This window comes from Brachyhypopomus gauderio, chromosome 18, assembly GCF_052324685.1.
Source record: "Brachyhypopomus gauderio isolate BG-103 chromosome 18, BGAUD_0.2, whole genome shotgun sequence".
Classification (NCBI taxonomy): Eukaryota; Metazoa; Chordata; class Actinopteri; order Gymnotiformes; family Hypopomidae; genus Brachyhypopomus; species Brachyhypopomus gauderio.
The window spans coordinates 5,472,678-5,483,314 of NC_135228.1; positions in this window are offsets into that span (position 1 = coordinate 5,472,678).

Sequence of the window (10,637 nt, forward strand, 5' to 3'; positions counted from 1 at the left end):
CTGCAAGATGAAGGCATTGAAGCTATGGACTGGCCCGCCCATTCCACAGGCCTGAATCCGATTGAGCACATCTGGGACATCATGTCTCGCGCCATCCACCAACGTCACGTTGCACCACAGACTGTCCAGGAGTTGGCGGATGCTTTAGTCCAGGTCTGAGAGGAGATCCCTCAGGAGACCATCCACCACCTCATCAGGAGCATGCCCAGGCGTTGTAGGGAGGTCATACAGGCACGTGGAGGCCACACACAATACTGAGCCTCATTTTGACTTGTTTTAAGGACATTTTCACTTTAATTTTGTGTGTGGCTCCAAATCCAGGCCTCTATTGGTTAATAAATTTGATTTCCATTGATGATTTTTGTGTGATTTTGTTGTCAGCACATTCAATTTTGTACAGAACAAAGTATTCAATGAGAATATTTCATTCATTCAGATCTAGGATGTGTTATTTGAGTGTTCCCTTTATTTTTTTGAGCAGTGTAGTTACCAGGGAAAGTAACTATTTGCATTACAGCTAAAAAAAAGTTATATGCCAATGAATAATAATGAATATATGCCAAGGACATTTTAAAATCCCAAATCTTTGTAAAAAATAAAATAAAAAAAAGCAAAAGTAAACAGTTACACTATATAAAGTGCATTTACATCTATCAAATCAAATTAAAATCTCTCAACCTGAGACAACTGGTTTGTTCACAACAGAAGTAAACTTAACAATAAAACTTCTATTCTTAATTAAATAAATCAAATACCCAGTCTGGTAGACATTCAGGAACTTCAAGTATTTTCTTAAATAATGTTTATATCGCCACCTTGAAAATGCTAACTTTTCTTCGGCTTGCTCCTGACTCGCCATTTCTGCCTCTTCTCCGTTGGTGTCGTGTCACTGGTGTGTTTCGGGGCGCGCGTGTAAAAACACTGGCTCTGATTGGCTACCATAACGCTGCCTTACCCAATCGCTTACTGACTTGTTAAGTTAAACAGGTGTTACACCGAGAACCGTGAACTATCGAGATCTGTTACTCCTCACTAGCCTGGGCAGCGGTCCGCTCGTATTACTGTTAGTATATCAGTATATAGTAACGCACCGCTTTTAATGACCAGTAATGTCAACGACGTTGTAACGACAGGAAAAGGAATTAATTATATTATCCCGTTACTGTCAAAATGATGCCGTTACCTAAAGCTGTTATTTTTAACGGCGTTATTTGCAACACTGGTAGTGCAGTATGTAATGTTCCAGAGTGTGCTGTTTGGGACACGGCCTTACTGTCTAACATTAATGTTAGTCTTGTCTAGTCAGAAAACCTTAAAAATTTTTTGTCATTGAAGTTCAGCATGCCACCAAAGAAAGGTCTCCTCTGTGGTTTGCAATGCACCGGCACGTGCTTTTGTTAAATGTGTAAAAGGTCACACATTTGTGAGAAATGCACACAGAATGGAGTTTACATGGACAACAGAATGACATGTTGTCAGAAACCAGAGACATGCCTCTCAGAACCAATGAAAGTTTAAAAAATAAGAGATTCAGATCACCACCTTGGCATTTCACCTTTAGAAGGAACATCTTCAGGAATGGTATCTGGGTTCCCTCTTGATTATATGCACCTTGTGTGCCTAGGTGTCATGTGGCGACTTCTTCACCTGTGGTTGAAGTTAGGTCCTCTCACTTGCAGGCTGTCTGGGTTTCAGCAAAATCTATTAACAGAACGACTGCTGGGTGCTCAGAGCTGCGTGCCTCTAGAGTTTGCACGTAGACCTCTCAGAGAAATTGACAGATGGAAAGCCACAGAATTTAGGCAATTATTATTGTAAGATGTACTGCACACCGCAGTGTATGAAAATTTTCTGCTTTGTGGGAATTTTCATACTTAGCAATAATAGCCTGATCGAGGACTACTTGGGCTACGCCAATGACATATTGGGTCTTTTTGTGTCTCATGTTGGAGAGTTGTATGGCCCTAAATTTGTCTCCTACAATGTTGGGAGGAAAAGTTGTTAAGGTTAAAAATATTGTGTCTTACAGGAATGAAGTATATGTTGCATACAGTACATTTGAGCAGCATGAACCATTCTTTCAATATCCACTATCATCATCGATGTTTGGCATACATTTGGTCCATGGACAGACAAATAGAGGGGAAGGCCTTTGTTATTCCATACAAAGACAAATTTGTGTCAATTCCACTTTTGCATGCAAAAAAGCAGTAAATCACCCTTCAGAACTTGGAATCATATGTTATATATATATTTTAAAGTTATTTGTAGATAGTACTGCAAGCTACACATCAAAAGGTACTGATATGTTCTAAATTACTAATATACTTTTAGTATTTTGTGATCAACAATGTGATCAAAAAGAATTTATTAGATCATAAATCTAATTTTATAATTTTATGCCTGTCACGGTACGGCGGGCCCCCTACCGGTCGCCTCTGTCTACAGCGGTAGTTGTCGTTGTTATTGTTGTGTTGTGTTCATCCCTCAGGTGGGTGGAGCCCGTGATCCGTCTCACCTGAGGGTCGGTCGTTTTGCTGGTCATTATATCCTTAATTTGGATCATGTCACGGGTTTTTGGTTTGTGCACTTTTTCTATTAAACCATCCTTTTTCCCTGAGACTTGGCGTGATTGCTTCCTTTTTATTTCGCACTCCCTGCCCGTCACAGAATGACCAGCTGCTTTCGGAAGCCGCCAGTCTCCTTTACTTTCTCCTTCGTTCGTGGTCATGTCTCGTGGTAAGTGTTTGTCTGCATGTACAGGCCCGTAGCCAGCATTGTGATGGGGGGGATCTTTTTCCCCCAAAAGTGGACTTTATTTGCCTCTCTACTCCAATGCCCCCTAAGTACACGAGCGCACTTCAAACCTTTTAATTTACACATATTTTATTCATTATAAGCATGGTTGTCAACTTTTCAAAATCACTAGGAGTGAGATTTGATGCGGGGGGGGGGGGGGGGGGGGGGGTTATGTCTTATATGTTTCCTCTATGTTGCGCCTAAAGCGACCGATCGCCAGTAGTTGGCGCCAGAGCGAACTAGTAACTCATTGAATCATAGATGTAGATCGGAGATAAATTAACTAGATTTTTTCAGCGTGAGAAATCGAATGTATGGCGTGTGAAGACAGTCAAATGCGAGTGTCTCACGCTCATTGCGTGAGAGTTGGCAACACTGTTATAAGTTTGTTGTGAGTCTGTTGTTGCTGTCCTTATTTGTTTGTCTGTATATCCACCGGAGATTAACAATTCATTCGTTGAATAGCCTACCTATCTTGAGGGGCATGTGTGTACGGGGGAGGGGGAGGGGGCGGGGGGGGGGGTCGAACGAACCCTCCGATCCCCCCTGGCTACGGGCCTGATGTATAATATGTTGTTTGTATCATCAGAGAGTGAACTGGGTTGGTCTCCGCTAGTCACACCGCGTTTTAACGTTCTTTTTTCTTGTTTACTTGGTGAAACGCGGCGAGGACTAGAGTTGGTGATCGCTGTACTCCTCTCTGATGAACCTGTGCGTCCCTCGCTTCATGCTCGTCCGTCGATTGTGTTTTGTCTTTATGTGTGTTGAATGTGATAACAGGACTGGAGCAAGAGAGAGAATGTATTTTTTTTGTTGTGTTTATATGGACGTGTGGACCGGAGTGCGCTGCTCGCGGGCGTTTGATGTTGTGTACTTGTGTTTAAATGTGACACGAGCCAGTTTGGCTCGTCACCGAACGTGAGTTAGCACGTCTCATGTGTGTTCGTTTTGTCCTAGTATGTTGCGTGAATTGTTTTGGTGTAATTCCACACATGCTCCTCCCCCTTGAGTGTGTGTTGGGGGTGGACCAGTGGTGGTCCCGTGCCACGGAGTGTGGTATGGAGGGCACAGCTCCTAAGGGAGGCCCTGACCAGGAAAGTGGGGGGGTTCTCTTGAGCCGGTGGACGTCCCCTGCTGAGACGGAGACCCCTCCCCCATGGTAGAGGGATCAGGGTAAGTGCGCGTATGTGTTTTGTGTTGGTATGAGTGTGTGTGTGTGAGTGTTATGTGCAGGTGCTTCTCCCTGGCGGTGGATAGCAGCCCTCCTGGACCTTGTGGGATCTCCCAAGTAGGCATGAGCCCCCTTATGTGATGGGGTGACAGGAGCCTGGTCTAAAAGAGCCCCCCCTGGAGGGTGAGGGCTCCCCGGATGTGTGGGGACCTGAGGGCTCTTCTGTCTGAAGAGCTCCTGCTGAAGACAGAGGTCCCCCCTAATGCTCGGTGTGACCAGGAGGTCTTGGGGTGTAGGGAAGGAGTGTTTCCCCCCTGGAACCTCCGGTGGGGTGGAGGAGTCCACACTGCTATGTACTTCCCCGTGAGGGGCGGTCTCCCTGGCCGGTTAGGGTTGCCCAGGGTCATGGTACTCCGAGTCGAGAGGTAGGTCCGGGAGCGGTGAGTGGGTGGTGTAGCCGTGCCCCAGGGAGGTGACCTGTACACACAGACACCACGGACGAATGAGGTATCGTAGCTCCTCGTCCACACACGTGTGGGGCTAAGAGGCCAAATGCCGGTTAGGGCGTGAGGGCCCTGTGACCGACTGGGGCGTGGTTTTGTCTTGTTGACGGCCCAGTCGGTCCAGGGTCCCACCCAGGAAGGTGAGCTAATCTGTGTTTTATGTTCTTTGTTTCAGCTCCTGGACTGCAGGGAGTGTGTCCCTGCCTTGTCCCTGCCTTCCTGCCCCTTCATGTTTTGTGTTCTGCCGCTGTGTGCCACATACCCAGTGGAAGGGAGTGCGGCTTGGTGGGGGGGTCTGTCATGGTACGGCGGGCCCCCTACCGGTCGCCTCCGTCTACAGCGGTAGTTGTCGTTGTTGTTGTGTTGTGTTTGTCCCTCAGAGGGGTGGAGCAGTACAGCTTACAATGTACCTCATAGTGGAGTTTGTTAAGGAGGGGCAAACTGGACCAGTGGCAAACTCCTGGTACATGGATGGGTTCTCCTGGTCTCCCTATAAAGATCAAAGCCGACTTTAAAAAAGTGTTTAAAAAGCGGAGGTTCCCCAGCCAAATAAAGGGTGGAAAAACACAGTGTGTGAATCCTTTATGAATCAGGTAATAAAGACATGCATATGTTAACATATACAATACAAAATATTAATATGACCTTATCATAGCATGACAGATGGTTCTTTTTCATGGCCGTCACTCTTTCCCCCCAGAATCATTTGATAAGTTTTTTTCTAAATGGAAAAAGTCGTGCTATACATCAGATTTTAACTCTGACACAGAGGTTTTAGGAAAGAGTCGGCTGTAAGCTGTGCATTCTGTACAATTAATGTTTTAAAACAGTTCTGTGATAGAATCAGTTATTAACATAATTTTATTTGTAGAAGAAAAGATTATTCTTCATCGGATGAAGATGAAACGCCACCTATGAAAAAACAAATTCCTTCTACCCCAAGACCCCCAGCCCCACCACAGACATGTAGACAGTCTGGACAAACACATAATGGTACTGCATTTAACTTCACAATATGGATGCTGTCATAATGGTTTATTACTGTACTTTTACAGTACTGTTTGAGACAAAGACACATCCTTGATACAGCTGAAAGATTTATATAAAAAATCAGTACACATTCCATATGCTGAAGAGAAAACTAGGCCCTGAAACAAGCAAGCACCTTCCAGTCGGGAGGAAGAGCAGAACAAGAGTGGTGCATCAAACCATCATATGTTCATGATATAATGCCTAGATGTATTTAAATAAATACTACAGCATCTACAGCACATGGCCAACTGCCATGAACAATCATTTAAACGATTTCCTGTAAATATAAAAAGTAAATCCAAGTAAAATCCAAGTAAAATCCTTGGATAATCAAGTTATTACAAGAATGTACAGGAAAGCAGGTCAAAACTACTTAGTAGCCCAACAGTAATACAATATATGCTTCTTTAAACAACTGAACAAACAATGTCAATTTATAGTATGGCAGTTAACTTACCAAAATTGTTTGATCTTTAGCCCAGGACAATCAGCAGGGAGACAATATTTATGCAGATCTGTTAAATATGCAAGGTAATACCAATCATTAAGTAACACTAGAAATACTGAGATCATCAATATTAATCTGTATATGTTTGGAGTGTAGTCACAAAAATGTTACTTACTAACAATATATTTTAACATTATATTTAGGAAGTCCACTTTCTCCATTCCCTTATTCCCTAACTATCTACCAACCTATCTATAACCATCTATCTACCTATTAATCTACCTACATCTCTCTTTCTATCTATAACCATTGTGTCCTGTCTGTCTGTCTGTCTGTCTGTCTATCTATCTAATCTTTGACTTTTTCCTTACATTTCCATGTTAACAGCACCTACACCACAAGAAACAAGGTGGAACATGCCCAATACGTACACATGGCCATCTCAGGACACAAGACAAGGCCAGGATGTTCTTCATCATACAAATGGTGAGTGTACCTTCAACTTTACAAGCCATATACACACATGCACCTCCTTGTATCTATATGCTTACTGTCTATTTTATCAGCTCCATTTTGGAGCATGTTACAGTTTGTATAGACATTTGTCAGTATGTATAAATAAACACTCATATTTACAATCACTTCTTAGATTACTAAAATTAATATGTTTATTTAAACCTTGTACTGTAAACAGCACCCACTGCACAACAGGGACCCTCAAGGAGGTTCATCAATAATCAGTGCACACGTACGTTTGGTCTTTAAGACAAAGTAGTTTATAAATTGCTTACAATGAGTAAAAGGATCATTTGTATCTTATTTTTGCAGCTATAGACAGAACAGTGTTAGAGGCACTGAGAGAGATGGACCTGAAGATTACTTACCTCACATCACTTGTTGAGTCTCTTGTGGGAGGCCAGCGATTTTGCCCCCACAACAGGTCCAGGATGAGGAGGAAATTAAAGTTTTCCCGCTAAATTCAATGGAGGCCTGAGAAGATTTTGAGAAAAGACTGTTAGACAATGGGCTGAAGCAGAGGATGGTAAGTTCATTTATAGATGATTTCCCATTACAGTTTTTCTCAATCGATTTGGTTCATTTCTCAGATCAGAATTGAAATTCTCAAAACTGTTCATTCAATCTCCACATCTCCTTATTACTTGTGCACATCATAATTGCATTTCTCATGTGTCAAACCCTAGACGTCAGATTGGCTACCATGTATGTCAATCAAAATACAACCATCAGTGCAGACGGACTATAGCCTGTCATTCATCCACTACTTTTTACAGTAATGTCATGCGATCTACCCACAATTCCTTCGCGATCGACGTAATGGGCACCCCTGATGTATTTGATATACCATAGAATGTACAGCGTTCTTGAAATCAAAAGCTTAGCTAGTTTCCATCAGAATATACAGTCTGCACTGACTGTGACTTATAGTTGCACTGACAACATGACTAAGTATTTTGACTGCATTGTTCATAGGCGATGGCACACAAACTAGATACTCTGATGGCACTGATAAATTGACTGACCTAAAAATTTGCTTTTGAGGCAAAAACAAAGTATTTTGAGTGAAGTATCTGCTTTTGCAGGTATTTCATTGAGTTCTGCTGTTTGCACTGTTATGAGAAATGCACTAGTTTTGATGCCAATGTAAAGCATGATGTGAGAAATGAACCACATCGACTGAGAAAAACTGTAACACCAGATGCGCTGCAGCAGCAGTTCAGTTCAGCGAGGTGAAGGAAGTGTCTTCAGCTTCGGTCACAACTTTGACGATGACGATGGGGTGTATGAATCAGCAGATGATGGAGATGATGAAGATGATGAAGCTGTGTATGTCAACGACGGCGAAGGAGAGGAAGAAGATGCTGTGTACGAACCTATGGAGAGGAATGAGGTTGTAATGGTTTCGGCCGTAGAGAACCGGGTGTTCATCAGAAGACATTTACATTGACTATATCAACACTCAGAACTTTGATTCTAGTTACCTTATACTTAGCCTGATTGTGTGATTTGTTTGTGACTTGTGTATTCGTCTGTATAATTTGTTTTTGTGTAATTTGTGTGTTAATGGGCCGCCCAATGGAGGATGGGTTCCATTTTGAGTCTTGGTCCTCCCAAGGTTTCTTCCTATTCCCTACCATCTAGGGAGTTTTTCCTCGCCACTGTCGCCTTTGGCTTGCTCATTAGGGATTTGGACCCATAGTATTGTTAACCTTGTAAATCCTGTAAAGCGCTTTGTGACAACATGTGTTGTGAAAAGCGCTATATAAATATATTTGATTTGATTTGATTTGATATAAAACAAAAATATGGAATGGCGCTTTTAACGAATAGCGGTCTTTAAACTGTGGTGGTATGACGTTATATGCCATATCATATGACATAGGTAAATATGTATGTAGTATTAGGACGTAGTATGTCCGAGGTTATGAAAACTGACCAGTCTACTAAAAGAACGCACTGCTTAAAGATTTGAGCAGAACGTACTCATAGTATTGTTAACCTTGTAAATCCTGTAAAGCGCTTTGTGACAACATGTGTTGTGAAAAGCGCTATATAAATATATTTGATTTGATTTGATTTGATATAAAACAAAAATATGGAATGGCGCTTTTAACGAATAGCGGTCTTTAAACTGTGGTGGTATGACGTTATATGCCATATCATATGACATAGGTAAATATGTATGTAGTATTAGGACGTAGTATGTCCGAGGTTATGAAAACTGACCAGTCTACTAAAAGAACGCACTGCTTAAAGATTTGAGCAGAACGTACTCCATTGAAATCTAGTGCCTACGGCACGGCATGTCGGACGGAGCCACGGATCCTCCAACGTCAGAGTCTTACTATGAGGTTATCCGAAGTGAGCATTTGGAACAACAGGTCCATGAAATGGTTACTGTTACCTTTTACGATCTCAATACGCTTGTACTGTTTCTAATGTTTCTAATATATAATTTCTTCTTCTCACCAGCTCCCCCTTCAGACAACACATCACCCCTGTCCTTCGTCAACTTCACTGGCTTCCCATAAAACAACGCATACACCTCAAGATCCTCCTCTTTACCTACAAGGCCCTCAACAACCTTGCCCCTTCATACCTATCAGATCTCCTGCACCGTCACGCCCCCACCCGCAAACTCCGCTCTGCAGATGCTAACCTCCTCACTCCTACTACCTCCACCAAACACAGGTCCATTGGGGACCGGGCTTTTGCCATTGCTGCCCCCACCCTCTGGAACTCTCTACCCCTGACCATCCGTAACTCTGATTCTTTGCACTCTTTCAAACAAAACCTCAAGACACACCTTTTCCAGTCTGCATATAACACTTAAGTCATTACCCTATCTTTCCGTTTTGTTTTCTTTCTTTTTTTGTGTGTATGTTTGTATGTGAATTTTTTGTGTGAAATTACTGTAAAGTGACTTTGAGTACTAAGAAAAGCGCTATATAAAACAGATTTATTATTATTATTATTATTATTATTATTATTATTCATTTTAACCGGGAGGGATCTTCATTATGCAGTAGCAAAGAACTCCATGCAACACTGGACAAGCATTAGGAATGGTGAAGGTGCAAAATGTGGTAGTGGGCATGTCCCTTGTGCTGGGAACTTAATGCACTGTGACGTGATGTGGGATGTTTACTTCATTTGTGCCCAGGGGCGTGGCCTGGGGTGGGCTTCCGGGGCTTCAGCCCCGAATGATTATCCAGTAGCCCCGAACCTTTTCGCTCAGCTGTACTATTACAATTTTTGACGACTGCTAACGTGCGTTTGTCCAATCTGTAGTCACATTTTCAAAACTCTAAACACAGTGAACACAACATCAGTTTTCAGTGGTTATACTATTAGTTCAATTCATGTTGTTATGGCACAAAATGCAGTCATTTTACATGTTTTTATAATGCTTAAATTTTCTATACACACAAGGTTATCCAATAACAAAATTCTGGATAGTTTTTGTCTTATTTACAATTGCTTGTACACAGCATGTCAAAAATGAAAACCTAAGGTTCAAAACCTTAAATATCATATAAAATGCCAAGTTCTGCAAAAACAAAGGCAGCTGAAAAGATATTACACATTTTTTGGCACATCCAGATCATTGAAATAAAATGAAGTAATAGATCATCTACAGCTGATTCAGATCCTCCTTGGAAATACAAGCAGGTGTTGTCAGTGACAGGGACACATAAAAACGGGCTTGTTTGGACTGAGTTTGGTCAATATGGGCACAGGGCAGAGAGAGTAACATAGGAAAGAAAAGTCATGTCTGCACAAGGAAGACGTACAGCTGGGCCAGGGCCAGGTAGGGGGAGAGGAGGAAGAATGCGTGGTGGTGTTCAACGAAGGGTAAGAACTACTGTCACTGATGATATTAGAGCCACCATCATAGATCATGTGATAAACCATGGTCTATCACTGAGAGAAGCTGGTGAAAGAGTGCAGCCTAACCTCAGTCGCTCAACTGTGGCTTCCATTATCCGGACCTTTAAACAAACTAGCAGGTAAACAATACATTTCACAAGTATATTCCTATTGATGCTATATCTGACACTATAGTACCTGTAGTCCTACCACTAATACATATGTTGTGTTTTTGTTCTTTTACACTAAAGGCTGCAACGTCTGCCTCCCTCTGGGGGAAGGGGAAAACTCCTGA